The following is a 19636-nucleotide window of genomic DNA, read 5'->3' as shown; positions in this document are numbered from 1 at the left end:
TGACTTTGACCAAGAATTCAAATTTTTGAAAGGTCATATTTTATGTTTTTCGACGTCCTGATTCCGATTTCGCAATTCGTTTGGTCAAATTCAGACTTGAAAGCCTCCAAATTGATAGTCAAACCCGAAAAATGCTTATATATTTAAGAGTTTTAGCTTTGAATAATTAAGTAAGACTTGGGATTGATAAATTATTATTGTTTGAAGGTACAAGAGACTCTATTGATCGTTCAACAGCTCGACCCAGCTCCTCTAGATCATTAAACCACGTGCCAGTATTCACCCGTATGACCCGTAAATTTTATGATTTCAGAAATTAATTATATTACCCATTAGTAATATAGTTTTATTATGAATTAGGTTCAAAAACTATGGTAGAGCGTGGCGAGGCCAACAATCACTAGATCTACTATTTGAACCTATTATCGAGGTGTGTTCCCTATGTACTACTTGATTGCTTTATATGTTTTGAAATATGGTACAATGAAAGTTATGGTTTAATGTTTTATTGACTCGCCTATTTACTAATGATGGTTTATGGAATATGACTGATATATGGTTATTGGTTTTCATTGTTATATGATAACATTGATTATGGATTTATGGAAATTATGCTTACTGCATAAATTGTATTTTTGAAATGCTGATTTTGGGTTGGATTGCTTTACGAAGGTACAACTTTGATCAAGCTGGTAAACTTTATGGACCTAATGTGACATTTGGGTAGGCTCTTGGGCTCCAAGACGTTCCATTAGGTTGGCTTCCTTTGTTGTGTGCTTAGGGTAAGCCGTACGGATCTAAGGATACATGCCCCAAAGCCTATCCTTAGGTTGGCTTCCTTTTTGTTGTGTGCTTAAGGTAGCCCTACAGACACAGTTATGGGGAATTGCGGATGGTGTACAGGAAAAGGGTTTTAAACTACAAGTTACAAAAGTTAAACTTCATGATGATATTATGAAATCGTGTACTGTACCTACTATGATTTTATTGTACTGTTGGAACAGACTGAGCCTAGCTCACTTTTCAAAAATGTTTTTCCCCTTTTAGATACTGTTGGTTAGATACCCCATATCAAGCACTTGGAGGATCAACATATCTCTTGAAGTACATCTGAATGTAATGATTTTATCATGCAAGTTGACTTTACTATCGAAACATGGGCCTTATTTTAAGGTATTGAATTTTATAAGGAGTACTCTTTTACTATTTATATTCGATTTATCTTAATTTGGATTTTAAGACATGTTTTAAATTAAATTGTTACTTTTTAAGTTTATATTTATGAGTTGGTTTTTTATAGTATAATCTAATATAATTTCATAAATATCATTTATAATGTGATTTTACTTTGATTGAATAACGGTTTCGGAAATGTCTATAAGAATCATGAATGTGATCCACTAGACTTAGTCAAAATGCATAGGTCGGGTTTAGGGGGTTACAAAAAACTAATGGTGAGTGATGATAGTGATGAGTAACGACTCACGACGGGAGAATTGACTGAATTCAGAGGTCAAATTTATATTTTATATAAAGTTTAGGGGTTAAATTAATATTTTATCAAAATTTTATGATTAAATTAGTTTTCTATCTAAAATTAGGGGGGAAGTTAAAATTTAAACATTTTTAATAACATATCACGTCATCATACTAACAGGAGTTAACAACTCAATGACCAAAGTAAGATAGATTAGAAATAAAAGTGACCAAAGGATAAGTTTTTCAAAACCGATGATTAAAATAAGACAAATCAAACATAAATAGAACCATCACAATAGTTTATCTTAATAGTTTCCGGTGATAATAACAAATTTCAAAGTAATCTTTTTTAAATACTCTATAAACCATTTGACAATGAATTTCTATTATCTTTGTAATTGCTGATGTTCGAACCCATGACCTTTAGGAATTGTTATCATTTGACAATGAACGCCTAATTACTCTTGCAGTTTCTGGTGCTCAATCTATGACTTTAAGAATAATACGATTCTTTTAACTATTGAGGTAAGTTGTTTGTGCCCATCTAAAGCCCATTTGACATCGAACCATCTAATACCATTTGACTATTGTCAATTACATAAATTAATATTCTTTTATTAAATGATATGCAGGGTGACTTGTTTCCAACCTATATATATAAAGTTAATCAATTATAATCAATAAAGTGATAATAACAATTAGCTAAACTATACAATCAGTACCCAACTATTACCTTTATTCTGTTTTGATCACTCAATATTTCTTTAAATTATACCTAACATTACGTTTTGGTTTCATATTCGTCATCCGTCGTTAAAAATGAACACAAGTGTTGACGTTAAATTTTTAAGTTTTTTCAAATTTATTTTATTTTTAATACATTCTCATTGAGTGTAGAACAAATTTGTACATAAACTTGTTCAATATTAAGCTGTCCGATTAAATAAAATCAATAATTAATTAGTTCATGTGATAGCTAAACACATACCAATTGTATTTGGATTTCCTTTGCTTCATTCTCATTGAGTGTAGAACAAATTTGTACATAAACTTGTTCAATATTAAGCTGTCAGATTAAATAAAATCAATAATTAATTTAGTTCATGTGATAGCTAAACACAATACCAATTGTATTTGGATTTCCTTTGCTTCAATTATAAGGTGTGACCATGTAGGTTCGTGTATTAGTTAGTAATATAAGATATTAGTAAGTATGAAATTAAACTTATAATACTTCATATTGAAAAAAATGAAATTTCTATATACGACTATTAAAAATAAAATTAAGGAGGATCACAACAATTGCAAAATTCAGATTTACATAATACATCTCCATCTATGGAAATAATTTTCCAATTTGTTTCTGGTTGTATACCTTTCCTTATTCATGTGACTTTCCATAAATAATTTTTAAAAAAATAGTATATATATTGAATAGAGTGGTAAAAATATCATATAATCATACTAATTGAAGCAAAAATGGAAAGAGCTGCTAACCTCAAGATGCCTTGTTGCTAGCTCTTCTAGTTATTGGATTATGTAAGTCTCTCAATCTCTTTTACTTCCCATTGTTTGTATACAAAGTGTTACTTTATCATGGAGACTAGATTAATTGTTTTTGCATTATATAAACTAATGACAACAATAATGATGTAGATTGAATGGAAAAGCTGAAGCTCAATGCAAATGCATTTCGGACTGTTTGGTAACATGTGGGAAATGCACCGCAGTAATTGCATTAAATGTCTGTGTGAGTGTGAATGTGGTGCTTCTTCCACTTCTGTGTTTGGGATATTATTAAGCAACAAAACCTGTTCAGTGCGTAAAACCCTCAGATTGTGTGAAAGATGCCATGGCTGCACTGATAACAAATGCACCGCCGGCCTTTGTGTCTGCGGCTGCTAACGGCTATGTTGGGGGCTCGTCCTTTTGATTAATAAGTTGCTTTGTTACGAGTTAGGGTTATGATACGTGAGCTCTCGCTCTTCGTAGCATTTTCATTTCACATCCTGAATAAATAATAATTTTATATTATAACTCAAAAAGAAAAAGATTTGATTTTGACCAATAGAGGTTGATTTAAGTGGCATGCAGCTTGATATCGCTTAAGCAAGGTCTCAAGTTCAGTCCTTGTATATACAGAAAATTCCTGCTGGGAGACACTCATCAAAACCATATGGTGACGGGTCAGTCCGGATTAGTCAAGATGAAGCCTTAAACCGGGAGAGTAACAAAAAAAATCTGATTTTATTTGATGTTTCAGTTTTTTTATTTTATATCGTATAAATTTTGGTATGAGCAAATTATGATTTATCAAATCATATTTCCTGTCGAAATTACATGATTTTTATTTGTATTAGGACAAGGTAGATATTATATGGGATTAATACATCGTCAGTATATGAGTCATATGAACTATAGATTAACCATAATTTATCATATCATTAAGGAATAAAATAAATAATTAGAGAGGTTTATGTTCAATCTGACAATTTTAGTCACTCCAAAGGTATATGTTATCAAGAATTGATGATTTGTTTAATTAATTGAAGAGTTATTCGAAATTTTAAGATTTATCTTCGATCTGGTTATCATCAGTGAATTAAAAGAGTTAAACATCTTGAAACTACATATAAGATTCACTATGTGTATTATGAGTTCTTAGTTATGTCGTTTATTCAATTGTCTTTATGAATTGATGAATTAATAATCATGTTCTAACTTTATTTTGATCAATTCTTGTTGATTTCATTGATGATATCCTCTTGCAGTGCAAAATCGAGGGTGGTTGTGATAAGCATCTCTTAATAGTTCTCACGACTCTTCGTGATAAGTAATTGTTCGCTAAACTTAGTAAATATGAATTCTAGTTATTCAAACTTTTGTTTTTGAGACATGTATCCTAAAAGGATCCAAGAAGATCCTAAGAAGAAGGTTTCTTAACGATGCCCTTACGGTTGTATTTTTGTATGTGTTCTCCAATAAATACAGACAACGTTTTCTTAAGAAAAAAAAAGAAGATCCTAAGAATTCATACAATCCTTGATTAGAAACCTTGAGAATGTTGGTGAAGTTCAAAGTTTCTTTAAATTAGTTGGTTATAGAAGATTTGTTTAAAGGATTTTCTATGATAGATGTTTTACACCCCTAACTCGGTCTAGTCAAAAATCGAGCCGAAGATGTCATATTGACTAATCAAAACTTAATCATAATCGAATTAGAACTAAATCAGATTCTCAATTGACTAAAAAACCATTAAACACTTACTTAAGGACTAAATTAATAATCATATTGACTAATCAAATTCATAGTTTAAATTTGAACATTTACCTTTTGCTCAATTTAGTCTCTACCTTCACTAGTATTTAAAATGTAAAAAAAAGAAAAAAAAAGAAAAGGAGAACCAAGTAACGAGTTTATTCATGAACATAAATGAACGAGTTGATAAACGAGCTCAATGCTTGTTCGTGAACATAAGCGAACTAAACATGCCTATGTTTGTGTTCGTTCGTTTATTAAATAAAATTAAATTTTTTTGTCATACTCGTTTATTTAGCTTAACAAACGAACATAAACGAACGGTTCACGAATAGTTCACCGAACGCTCTGTTCATTTACACCCCTAGATATCGATACCACTTATACCAAATTTTTTTTAAAAATCATTTAAAGGTGCATGAAAACCCTTTCTAAAGGCCTATAACTTTTTCTAAACCCCTAACATGAAATATCACATAAAACTCCTATTAACATATCAATAGCACCAAACATGCATTTTTCTCCGCAACACTAAATACTCATACAAAGGCATACAAGTTAAAATTCATTTTGAACGAACCAAACAACCTTAGTAGTTAAAAAAATAGTTGTTATCCTTAGAGATCCTAAATTCGATTACTTCCAACAACAAAGATTGTCCTTTTACTTTTAAAAAATAAACGAAGATCACTATTCAATTGTTTAGAATACTATTTTGTTAATTTTCATATTAAAATAACGTCACTTTAAATTTTAATATAACCTAAAAATGCTCGACTAATAAATGCTACGAATGCAAGAATAAATGGAATTTATGCAATGAGTGAAATAAATATACAATATAAAAAATTAAGTTATATTGTAATCACTTTACATTAATCAAAAAGAAAATTAAGTGATATATATGTGTATGTATGTTATGTTCAAAGTAATATTTTATGCTTCAGTTCAAAAGTTAACGAGAATGTTTTTCATTCATTAGTCTTACGGAATTACACTCCAACTATTTATGAGGTTATTTCCTGGACCACCCTTGTTCAGAATACATGATTTAATATTTAATATATATAAAAAATAAAAAAATAAAAAAATAAAAAATTATTAAAATTTATTTGAGTACAATGAAGGATATCCGTTAGTGCGAACAACCTTTAGAATCACACTTCAATTATTTCGAAGGCGATTCCATATGTTCTCTTCAAAAAAAAAAAAATATTGCCTCATTTTACAAAGTATATACATAAAATAATAAAAGTATATCTAAATATTTAATATATAAAATATTTATAATATATAATATCAAGATTCTATACAAAAAAGAACTCATAATAAATACATATTCATAATATATAATATCAAGATTTTATACAAAAGAACTCATTATAAATACATATAATAGTATATACATCAAAATTTAAAATATAAGGTAACAAAAATAATTTCTAGCATATATAAAAATAATTTGGTGGTTGAGGGGGCTTGAACACATGACCATTGGGTCATGGGTGCCCATGCCCTAGCAATAGGTTAAGCTACTATTAGTGTTTTAATTAATAAATATAATTTATAATAATTTGGGTCGGGTGATAACCCCTTTTCAAATCCCCCGATGTTGAACCAAAAACCCCTCTTTCCTTCGTGAAATCCCAAACCCAAAACAAAATCACTCCGTCACCGTTCAGTCACCACCGACTGACAGAAGCGTGCATCATTGTCGTCATTAGCTTCAGCATCCTTTGACGACTCAACCCCGACTAGTAGATCGCCCCAACCGATCTCCGATTGTCGCAAACCGAGGGAGGAAACATTGCGCTACCGTCACTTTTTATCTCGATTCTGGCTGTCCTAGCTATCGGTTGGCTACACCGTCGCCACCTCCGCACTCCCACTCCGTCGCTTAAAACCGACTGGTGGGTCGGGTGTCATCGTGGTTTTCCTCGTCATCGACGTGGGTAAGTGTTTCAGCCCTTTTTCTTTTGTTTCAGGTGGTTTTAACTGAAATTGAGCCTTGTTGTTGCTTTGATTTGATGTTTGTTAATCGTGGAGTACTTGATCGCCATCCCCCACCCCGTCGTCATTGCCACAAGTTGCCGCATGCGCGTGAGGCTCCTTCCCATCCTTAAAACATCCTAGAACCGAATCGAGTCAACCTGAACCGACCTGAGTCAACCCTACCCGGTCTGATCTGTTGACCATTGACCTGTGTGTCGACTTTGACCAGTTTGACCGTTGACTTTGACCAAAAAGTCAAAATTTTTGAAAAGTCATATTTTTATGTTTTTCGACTTCCTGAGCCCGAATCTGTAGTCTGTTTCACCAAATTCAATATTGGTAAGCTATTTTTCGGCATTTTATCTCCCGATTCAATACAAATTTTCCGTTTTTAATGTAATTAGTTTTGCCATGTATCCATGACATTATAGGAAGTGGAATTAAAGTTCGAGGGCGATCAAATGGAGTTAAATTGGTTAACTATTATGGCTCAAAAATTGAAGTAATATATTCCTACCATATGTATGCTTTATGGAACATGTTGGCATTAGTTAATGGATAGACAAATATGTTTGGATACATGTGTGTAATTAATATATTTCTAAACTCGATCCAAATGCGATGAAAAGTAATTAAAATGAACAAGACTCATATTACACTTATAAGACACTAGAAGATTGATAAGAAATTATTTCAAGTTCAGTGATTAACCGATAAAGTAGTCAACCTTAGAATCTTTAAATTCTAATTATTTTCATTAAAAGTTTTAATATTGTAATCACCTATTTAAGAAATTATAAAATTACCCCCTATGAGGTAAAAATGGTCCGGACTAACCCTGATAGTGGAAGTACTCTGAGAATTCGTATTTAAATCCGATAAACTGATGATTCACCTTGTTAGGATCGAAGAGGCTCAATTTAACAACCGAAAAATTGCACAAGGGATTGAATTGGCAAAAATTGTTTAGGGATTAAGGAGAAATAAAAGATAGAAAGTTTTGTACAGCGATTTTGTAACACCCCCAGACCGATGCGGGTGACCCGATTTGATCCGAGTGTCACATTAGGGCCACCAGAGCAACCCACCGTAAAAATCTTGGAAAAAATTACAATTTTATTTAAACATGTAAAATCATAAAATTATTTATCAGTATTCAGAAATAAAACATGTTTTCAGACTCAGATATAAAATACAATACAATCTACATGCCCTCTAATAACATGTACCATACTCTGCAAACAACGCTGGAAGAACTTCCTTACTGATGTCGATAGTTGTACTGGTTCAATCCTTTTAACCTGAAAAGGGTGAGTAACAGAGTGATCTTTGAAAAGCTCAGTAATACCAAACTACCAGATGATGCTACAGGACATACAGATAACAAATAATCACATGTTTCCTTATTGGTTCAGACATCCATAGATTGTTATGTTGTGTTGAGGTCCCACTGATATCTCAGGTAGTAACATACAATATGCTTTCAGTTCAGATGGAAATATTTTGGATGACCGAGTTCAGGTGATCAGGATAGGTTATTTAGTGTGTTCCAGTAAAACATTTAAAACAATTATGTTTTTTAAAAATCAGTACAGATCACTATCATTAAAACATCATAGGAGTTTTTAATTTACAAACTCCGAATTGTCCTCCAACCGAACTCCATATGCAGTTCACCAGAACTGCACAACCTAAGGGAGTACCTTGGGGCCTGAGAGCCTACCTAAGATAATTCTCGGGGCCACAAAGGCTTACCCAAGAAAAATATTAGGGCCGTAGAGCCTACCCAAGGGTCGCCTTAGGTCCAAAAGGAAATACCAGTCGGTGCATAACCTATAAAAGGAATTAACCGTAGTGCCCGAACCTACTAGAGTCTTCATACCAGATCCCAGAGTGCCCCGAATAAAATATTTTCGCCAGTAAACAGAGATATCAGAAATCAGAATAGAATTAAAAGAAGAAATCATAACATAATTTAGAGCATAAATCAGAAAAAAAAAATTCAGATAAAACATTCATATGATTAAGGAACACACTAGAGGTTACATATATGGTTCAGAGGTATTGGATAATCTTATCGGACATAGAAATAGGGATCTTTAATATACCGATAGAATACCAGAAGTTAGAATCCTAGAATTGAATCGAGTCAACTTGAACCAACCTGAGTCAACCCTACCCGGTCTGATCTGTTGACCTTTGACATATGTGTCGACTTTGACCAGTTTGACCGTTGACTTTGACCAAAAAGTCAAATTTTTGAAAAGTCATATTTTATGTTTTTCGACGTCCTGAGCCAGAATCGTAGTCCGTTTCACCAAATTCAATATTGGTAAGATATTTTTCGGCATTTTATCTCCCGATTCAATACAAATTTTCCGTTTTTAATGTAATTAGTTTTGCCATGTATCCATGACATTATAGGAAGTGGAATTAAAGTTCGAGGGCGATCAAATGGAGTTAAATTGGTTAACTATTATGGCTCAAAAATCGAAGTAATATATTCCTACCATATGTATGCTTTATGGAACATGTTGGTATTAGTTAATGGATAGACAAATAAGTTTGGATACATGTGTGTAATTAATATATTTCTAAACTCGATCCAAATGCGATGAAAAGTAATTAAAATGAACAAGACTCATATTACACTTATAAGACACTAGAAGATTGATAAGAAATTATTTCAAGTTCATTGATTAACCGATAAAGTAGTCAACCTTAGAATCTTTAAATTCTAATTATTTTCATTAAAAGTTTTAACATCGTAATCACCTATTTAAGAAATTATGAAATTACCCCTATGAGGTAAAAATGGTCCGGACTAACCCTGATAGTGGAATTACTCTGAGAATTCGTATTTAAATCCGATAAACTGATGATTCACCTTGTTAGGATCGAAGAGGCTCAATTTAACAACCGAAAAATTGCACAAGGGAGTGAATTAGCAAAAATGGTTTAAGGAGTAAGGAGAAATAAAAGATAGAAAGTTTTGTACAACGATTTTGTAACACCCCCAGACCGATGCGGGTGACCCGATTTGATCAGGGTGTCACATTAGGGCCACCAGAGCAACCCACCGTAAAAATCTTGGAAAAAATTACAATTTTATTTAAACATGTAAAATTATAAAATTATTTATCAGTATTCAGAAATAAAACATGTTTTCAGACTCAGATATAAAATAAAATACAATCTACATGCCCCCTAATAACATGTACCATACTCTGCAAACAACGCTGGAAGAACTTCCTTACTGATATCGATAGTTGTACTGGTTCAATCCTTTTAACCTGAAAAGGGTGAGTAACACAGTGAGCTTTGAAATGCTCAATAATACCAAACTACCAGATGATGCTACATGACATACATATAAAAAATAATGACATGTTTCCATATTGGTTCAGACATCCATAGATTGTTATGTTGTGTTGAGGTTTCACTGATATCTCAGGTAGTAACAGACAATATGCTTTCAGTTCAGATGGAAATATTTTAGATGACCGAGTTCAGGAGATCAGGATAGGTTATTTATTGTGTTCCAGTAAAACATTTAAAACAATTATGTTTTTTAAAAATCAGTACAGATCATTGTCATTAAAACATCATAGGAGTTTTTAATTTACAAACTCTGAATTGTCCTCCAACCGAACGCCATATGCAGTTCCCCAGAACTGTACAACCTAAGGGAGTACCTTGGGGCATGAGAGCCTACCTAAGATAATTCTCGGGGCCACAAAGGCTTACCCAAGAAAAATCTCAGGGCCGCAGAGCCTACCCAAGGGTCGCCTTAGGTCCATAAGGAATTACCAGTCGGTGCATAACCAATAAAAGGAATTAACCGTAGTGCCTGAACCTGCCAGAGTCTTCATACCAGATCCAGAGTGCCCCGAATAAATTATTTTCGTCAGTAAACGGAGATATCAAAAATCAGAATAGAATTAAAAGAAGAAATCATAATAGAATTCAGAGCAGAAATCAGAAAAAAAAAATCAGATAAAACATTCATATGATTAGGGAACACACTAGAGGTTTCATATATGGTTCAGAGGTACTGGATAATCTTATCGTACATAGAAATAAGCCTACCCGGTCTGATCTGTTGACCATTGACCTGTGTGTCGACTTTGACCAAAAAGTTAAAATTTTTGAAAAGTCATATTTTATGTTTTTCAAAGTCCTGGGCCCAAATCCGTAGTCTGTTTCACCAAATTCAATATTGGTAAGCTATTTTTCGGCATTTTATCTCCTGATTTAATACAAATTTTTCGTTTTTAATGTAATTAGTTTTGCCATGTATCCATGACATTATGGGAAGTGAAATTAAAGTTCGAGGGCGATCACATGGTGTTAAATTGGTTAACTATTATGGCTCAAAAATCGAAGTAATATATTCCTACCTTATGTATGCTTTATTAAACATGTTAGCATTAGTTAATGGATAGACAAATATGTTTGGATACATGTGTGTAATTAATATATTTCTAAACTCGATCCAAATGTGATGAAAAGTAAATAAAATGAACAAGACTTATATTACACTTATAAGACACTAGAAGATTGATAAGAAATTATTTCAAGTTCAGTGATTAACCGATAAAGTAGTCAACCTTAGAATCTTTAAATTCTAATTATTTTCATTAAAAGTTTTAATATCGTAATCACCTATTTAAGAAATTATGAAATTACCCCTATGAGGTAAAAATGGTCCGGACTAACCCTGATAGTGGAAGTACTCTGAGAATTCGTATTTAAATCCGATAAACTGATGATTCACCTTGTTAGGATCGAAGAGGCTCAATTTAACAACCGAAAAATTGCATAAGGGAGTGAATTGGAAAAAATTGTTTAGGGAGTAAGGAGAAATAAAAGATAGAAAGTTTTGCACAACGATTTTGTAACACCCCCAGACCGATGTGGGTGACCCGATCTGATCCGGGTGTCACATTAGGGCCACCAGAGCAGCCCACCGTAAAAATCTTGAAAACAATTACAATTTTATTTAAACATGTAAAATCATAAAATTATTTATCAGTATTCAGAAATAAAACATGTTTTCAGACTCAGATATAAAATAAAATACAATCTACATACCCCCTAATAACATGTACCATACTTTGCAAACAACGCTGGAAGAACTTCCTTACTGATTTCGATAGTTGTACTGGTTTAATCCTTTTAACCTGAAAAGGGTGAGTAACAGAGTGAGCTTTGAAAAGCTCAGTAATACCAAATTACCAGATGATGCTACAGGACATACATATAACAAATAATCACATATTTCCTTATTAGTTCAGACATCCATAAATTGTTATGTTGTGTTGAGGTCCAACTGATAACTCAGGTAGTAACAGACAATATGATTTCAGTTCAGATGGAAATATTTTGATGACCAAGTTTGGAGATCAGGATAGGTTTTTTAGTGTGTTCCAGTAAAACATTTAAAACAATTATGTTTTTTAAAAATCAGTACAGATAACTGTCATTAAAACATCATAAGAGTTTTTAATTTACAAACTCTGAATTTTCCTCCAACCGAACGCCATATGCAGTTCCTCAGAATTGCACAACCTAAGGGAGTACCTTGGGGCCTGAGCTCCTACCTAAGATAATTCTCGGGGCCACAAAGGCTTACCCAAGAAAATCTCTGGGCCGCAGAGCCTACCCAAGGGTCACCTTAGGTCCATAAGGAATTACCAGTCGGTGCATAACCTATAAAAGGAATTAACCGCAGTGCCTGAACCTATTAGAGTCTTCATACCAGATCCCAGAGTGCCCCGAATAAAGTATTTTCGTCAGTAAACGGAGATATCAGAAATCATAATAGAATTAAAAGAAGAAATCGTAACAGACTTCAGAGCAGAAATCAGAAAAAAATTCAGATAAAACATTCATATGATTAGGGAACACACTAGAGGTTATATATATGGTTTAGAGTTACTGGATAATCTTATCGGACATAGAAACATGGATCTTTAATATACCGATAGAATACCGGAAGTTAGAATCACTATCGTAAGAGGTCATTATCTGATGGGATCATCAGTTATTCAGAACGTGACTTATCAGGATCATATTGTATTCGAACATTTTTTGGAGGCACTAAGTAATCAGAAGGGTATTCAGAGTCCTTTGCATCTGAGTTACTTGTGTTTTCAGATATGAACAGAGTGATTCTATTATTTAGGAAAAGCATAAACATTTACGATTTGTATCGATCTATCGGATTATCGAAGTAACTCAAGCTGAACAACTCCCAAAACTAATACATGTCAACCGATTCATTCATTACCTTTCCAGGGTATTCACTCTTTAGTACCAACAATTCTTGTCCATTGATCACCTTCATAATCATAACTGAATGTAACTTGAGAAAACGAACAGATATTCCAATGGTCTTTATTTTATTTCTACGTTTCAACGATATCAAGAAATGCTGACATACTTGATTTGTGGTTCATAACCCATAAGTGTAGTACACCATATAAATTCATCAGAGTTTCCAGACTTATCCAAATCACTTACTTAAACCTCAATCATTGAGGTTACTAGTTCATTTCAGAGCTGACGGTATTATCGTAATTTTATTCAATTCTGTCAATGGCATTACTGCGGGTAAATTAATCTTGAAAGTATTCAATTTCCATTACAGTTCAGAGTATTACGCTCATTTGTTCACTGGGGTTAATTTCACCACTAGGGGAAGTCTTGGACTTTTTTTAGTACAAGGACATTTTTGTAATTTACCCATGGTGCTCTTTTCGGTAATTTCATATCCAAAATTTTCCTACATTTAATCCTTAATGAGATTAATTAGAAATTATGCATTCCGAGATTGATTGATTTACTAATTTATTCATTGAACTAAGATTTGTTTCTGATCAGTATACCAATTTCCTTTTCGAGCCATAAGAGTCTTATACAGTGTTACGTCCTTAATCTAATTTCTATTTGAGTCCAAAGATAGTTAACTACTCTAACGGACCAATTATTCCAATCAAGCAATTATCATCTATTCATGTGTTCTGAAAAATATACAAAAGGTAGTAAAGTATTACCTCGATTTTTGTGCCATACTGATCGACCATTTAAATTCCATTCGAGCGCCCTCGATCTTTGATTCAACTTCCAATAATTCCTCAAATACATAAAAACATAAATTTCATAAAAACGGAGCTTAATTGCAAAAAATAGATCGAATCAGGTGATTAATCAGTGAAAAACAACTTATCTAGTTTGAATTTGGCGAAACGGACTTCAAAATCATACTCATGACATTAAAAACATAAAATATGACTTTTCAAAAATTTTGACTTTTTGGTCAAAGTCAACGGTCAACGACGATCAACGGTCAACGACGGTCAATGGTCAAAGGCGGTCAACAGTTAACGGCTCGGTCTAGGCGGTTTGGCTTGGCTCAAACGGCTCCTCTGGATGATAGATGACACCCACTCTCAGGGGCGGCGTGTGTGGCGGCTCCGATCGTCAGTTCAGTGTGAAATTTTCTAGATTTATAGATCGATACCTTAGGAGTCTCGTGCTAGTGTTATTTTTATCAAAACATAACGGATTTTAGAATTTTAAAACGTACCAACTTATTCGAAGGAGGCTGGTGAGTGATGACAACATAGTAACAACGACGAGACAATTTCGGTCGGTTTTGAGCGTAGGGTGATGGTGAGTATGATGGTGTAGGAGGTATAATGAACGGGTGGCTGGATCAACCAGAATCGACGAAAAACCAAAGGCGAACGAGTTAAAACTGACGAAGCTTTCGGTTGAGTTTTATGACGAACGACGTCGATTCACGGCTGAATAAAGGTATGGTTTTGTTCACCGTTCGATGATGAGTCTATTGGTGGTTTCATATCAACGAATGGTGGCCAGACGATAGAGAATCAAAGCTACAAAGATGAACCGATGGGGTTGGGAATTTGGGAAAATTTGGGTAAGCTTCTAGAGAAAACCAGATTGCACGGGGGAAGGGGATTTTATTTTTCAACATCCAAAAAATGGGCAAATTCAGGACTAGGTCCCTGAATTTCCTGTAACTTTTGAAAATGGTATACCAATTTTGCGATTTTACACTTTAATCCTCAATTTCTTCCAAAGTACCATTTTAATTCAATACTTTATAATTTCTAAAACTTAGCCCCTAAATTAGGGTATGACAGATTTATAGTGGTTCGACTTCTCAACTAAGTCTACTGCACTACCTTAGTTCCTCACCATGGATTTTCTAACAAATTCACTAATTTGTTCTTTCTTTTTCAAGGATCAAGAGATAACCTTTACACTCCCTAGTTTTTCACTTGGCTAAACTAGAACCAATCCCCTTTTACAAAAGGAAAAAATAAGTAAACAATAAAACCTCTTAAAGGTATGGTGTTTGCAAATTAAAGCTCACAAGAACAAAATATTTACAAGAGAATGGAAAAATAAGAATAAAAAAAATATTCTCTTGTGTTTGATTGCTTGGATAGGTGTTTTAACCCTTCTTCAAGTGTCTTGAACTTGTATTTATATGTTGGAATAAGTTTGTGGCCATTTCTAGCCGTTGGGAGTGATTTGGAGGCGTTGGTGTTATTTTCTCTGCAAAAAAAAACTGCCCAATACAGAGGGTATTGATACTCCTACAAGGAGTATCGGTACTACCTTTGTTATTTTTAAATAAAACTAGCTGTTACTAGCCTTTGGGCCTGACGGTATCAATACTAAGCCTATGGTATCGGTACTACTATGTAAAGTAGTATCGGTACCCATTGGGTATCGATATCATTTTTGTATTCTGGAATTTGAGCAATGCTGGTAGTATCGATACTACTTAGTGAGTATCGATACTTCCTTTACCTTTGGTATCTGTACCATATGAATAATATCGGTATTGTTCATGAGGTATCGATAATGTAAGAACAGTATCGGTACTTATTGTCCAGAAAAACATTTTGTGATCAATTCCAAGTTAAATGAACTTTGAATTATTTTTGAAAACTTTGAATAAATTCAATTCAAGTCCAAAAACCTTTTTGCCATAAATTGTTATATCAAAATATAGTTCAACAATCCCTCCCTTTTTGATATAACAAAACATTTGAAAAATTGTTTTTGACAAAACTCCCCCTTAATAAAATATTTAATGAAATGTTTAGCTCCCCCTTTTTATTAAAAAAGTGAATTTTTCAAACATTTTCAAACCATACTTCTCCCCTTTTTTATAAAAATAATTCAACTTTAAAGTTCTAAAATAACATTGGAAGTAAGTGATAACCTTGACATTAAAAATATTTGAAAAATCAAAAGCTCCCCCTCAAAAAATGCATTTCAAACAAAAATTTACTTTAAGATCTTGAAACTTAAATAAAATTGAATTTCAACAAAGAATAACAAAAATGTTAGTAGCGCGTGAAATTCAATATATCAAGTCTAAAATACTTTATGCACTATCCATTGTTGAAGATAAGTCCATATGCATACAACTTTCCAAAAATGTTATGCATTTGAAAAATACATATCAATTGTTAGAGAGATGTCATTTACAATAAATCACTTGCATAAATATTTAAAATTAAGGTAAAAAATTTAAAATTTGTAAAATCAAAGCATTTTTAAAATTGATATCAATTGTTAGAGAGATATCATTTGCATGTAAAATCGAATTTGACCAAAATTCATTATGATGAACAAAAATTATGAAAGTATTAAATCTTTAAAGTGTTCATCATTACACCTTTTTAACATACATGAGATAGAAAATCAACACAAAATCATTTAAGTTTAAAAATCATGCATGCATAAACTAAATGAGTAACCAATTATGCAAAATTAAAAAGCTTTAAGCTTAGAGGTTACACATTCCTTTTCCAAGTGTGGCTAGCGCATTTGAACATCTTCATTTTCATCACCATTGCTCCCACACACCTACATGAGACATTCAAGTGGATTTTGGTATCCAAATTGCTTTGGATCATTGGACGTTAGTTTCAATGCCCCTTGTTCCCTTGGGAACCCACTCTAATTTTAAAACGTTTCCCTTTCTTTAAAGGACAAGTATGTTCCAAATGACCATGAAAATAAAATGTGAGCATTTTGCCATTTTTAAACATAATGAGTTGTTTTTAGAAATTAATTCTTTTTATTTTGTTAAGCTCTCAAGCTTAACTTTCAAATCAAAATTTTTTTTTCTAAATAATTGATTTTGACTTTTGAAAGCTCTAAATCATTTTTCAAAATTTCATTTTGATGTTCAAAATCAACTTTTTCTTTCAAAACCAAATCATTTCAAATTTAAGCTTTGAAATTAATTTCTTATATTTGGAATTCATGGTCTCAAATTCAAAATACAACTCATTATAAGCATCTTGTAACTCATCAAAAGAATCTGAATTTAATTCGTTTGAGTTAGAAGATATCATTGAATCTTCTTCGATGGCCATGAGGCATAGGTTGGATACTTCATCTTCATCATTGGAGTCATCTTCATCACTCCAAGCTATGAAAAATGCCTTTTTCTTGCTTGATCCCTTCTTCTTTAGGAGATGACATTCATACTTGTCATGCCCTATTTTTGACAATTGAAGCAAACCGGGGGACTCTTCTTCTTGCTCGATTCATGCTTCACTTCCTTGGAAGTCATGAATCTCTTACTTTTTAAAGAGCTTGGCCATCTCTTCTTATTCATTATCGTCTTCATCCACCTCTTCATTCGAATCTTGATAGCTCTCATTGGTGGACTTGAAGGCAATGCCTACCTCATTTTTCTTGTTTTACCTCTCTTCATATTTTTCCTCTTCATTCACCATCAACTCATGAGTGAGAAGAGAACCAATCAGCTCGTTGAGAGTGAAAGACTTTAGGTTTTTAGCTTCGATAATCGTTGTCTTCTTTGATTTTCAATACTTTATAAGAGAGTAGACCATCTTCTCCACAAGCTTCTCATTAGGGATTACTTCTCCAAATCCATTTAGACCGTTGACAATTACAAAAAATCTATTTGTCATATCTTTGATGTCTTCATTGGGTTTCATCTTGAAATTCTTGTAGCTATGGTTGAGAAGACTTATCTTGGTTTCCCTCACTTCATCAGTTCCTTCATGAGTGACTTGGAGCTTATCCCATATTTCCTTGGCATTGGAACAAGATGAGACTCTTCCATATTCATCTGGGCCTAATGCACAAAAGAGGATGTGCATAGCCTTAGCATTGAGATGGAACTTCTTCTTCTCTCCATCACTCCAATCATCCATCTCACCGGGTGGAGTGGAGTAACCCTTCATTATTGAGTTCCAAGCTCCTAGATCATTTACTTGAATGAATAGCATTACCCTATTCTTCCAATACACATAATTTGCTCCATTGAAGTAGGCTGACTTGTTGACCGGTTGAGAATCTTCCATATAATAAGCACCAGAAGTTGAAACCACCTTTTTGTCGTTTACATCATGAATCGGTAGAGCTTCTTCTAGGATCGTCTCAAGGTGGTTAAACCTTCTTATGAGTCAAGCTATGATACCAAATGTCAGGATCAAAGAGGCTCAATTTAACAATTTAAAAATTGCACAACGGGGTGAATTGGCAAAAATTGTTTAGGGAGTAAGGAGAAATAAAAGATAGAAAGTTTTGCACAGTGCTATATAATGGTTCGACTTCTCAACTAAGTATACTCCACTACCTTAGCTCCTCACCAAGGATTTTCTAAAAAAATTCACTAATTTGTTCTTTCTCTTTTTCAAGGATCAATAGATAACCTTTACACTCCCTAGTTTTTCACATGGCTAAACTAGAACCAATCCCTTTTACAAAAGGTAAAAAGAAGTAAACAATAAAACCTCTTAAAGGTAGGGTGTTTACAAATTAAAGCTCACAAGAACAAAATCTTCTCTTGTGTTTGATTGCTTGGATAGGTTTTCTAACCCTTCTTCATGTGTCTTGAACTTGTATTTATATGTTGGAAGTTTGTGGTTGTTTTTAGCTGTTGGGAGTGATTTGGATCTGTTGGGGATGTTTTCTTTGCAAAATAAAAATGCCAATACAGAGGGTACTCCTACACGGAGTATCGATACTGCCTTTGTTATTTTTAAATAAAACTAGTCGTTACTACTCCTACATGGAGTATCAGTACTTCCTTTTTTATTTTTAAATAAAACTAGCTGTTACTAGTCGTTGGGCCTTATGGTATTGATACTAAGCCTATGGTATCGATACTACTATGTAAACTAGTATCGGTACCCCATTGGGTATCAGTACCATTTTTGTATTATGGAATTTGAGCAATATTGGTAGTATCGATACTACCTAATGAATGTCGATACTTACATTACCTTTGGTATCGGTACCATATGAACAATATCGGTACTGTTCATGAGGTATCGATACTGTAAGAACAATATCACTACTTCTTGTCCAGAAAAATATTTTGTGCTCAATTCCAAGTTAAATGGACTTTGAATTATTTTTTAAAACTTTGAATAAATTCAATTCAAGTCGAAAAACCTTTTTGCCATAAATTGTTATATCAAAATATAGTTCAACACACCTGTTAAATTCTTGATCTATTTGGAAGTCACTGATAATCAGATCTTAACGTCCGAAAAGGTATAAGACTTAGAATTATTAATTTATCTGTAAATACCTAAAGGATAAAACAATGGAAGTACTATTTATGTTTGAATTATTCAGAAAATTGAATTAAATGGAAATAGTGGATTGAAGGAAATGACTAAAATACACCTAAAGTGTAAAATGACCCAAAGTATTTTCAAGCTCTGGAATGACTGAATACCCTTAAGCTTTGATATGAATAAATTAGCTTGGAATAAAAAATGACCTAGAATTTCTACTTCCTAAGCAAACACCCGGACGCTAAACTACTAAAAGTATTTTACAGGTCGAAATTACCTCAAAATGACTA

At 33.0% G+C, this 19636-nt stretch overlaps 1 long non-coding RNA gene across 1 annotated transcript; it reads left to right on the top strand.

Annotated features, from left to right (window-relative positions):
• The first annotated feature begins 260 nt into the window (after positions 1-260).
• Positions 261-1077, top strand: LOC120206996. The gene is made up of 3 exons (XR_005524165.1): positions 261-285; positions 361-430; positions 1048-1077. It is a non-coding gene; the product is annotated as an uncharacterized LOC120206996 (long non-coding RNA).
• Positions 1078-19636: the final 18559 nt, after the last annotated feature.

The sequence above is a fragment of the Hibiscus syriacus genome, unplaced genomic scaffold (genome assembly GCF_006381635.1).
Source record: "Hibiscus syriacus cultivar Baekdansim isolate YM2019G1 unplaced genomic scaffold, ASM638163v2 tig00014213_pilon, whole genome shotgun sequence".
NCBI classification, from domain to species: domain Eukaryota; kingdom Viridiplantae; phylum Streptophyta; class Magnoliopsida; order Malvales; family Malvaceae; genus Hibiscus; species Hibiscus syriacus.
The sequence above is the reverse complement of the archived record's forward strand: the minus strand, read 5'-3'. Positions and strand labels throughout refer to the sequence as shown.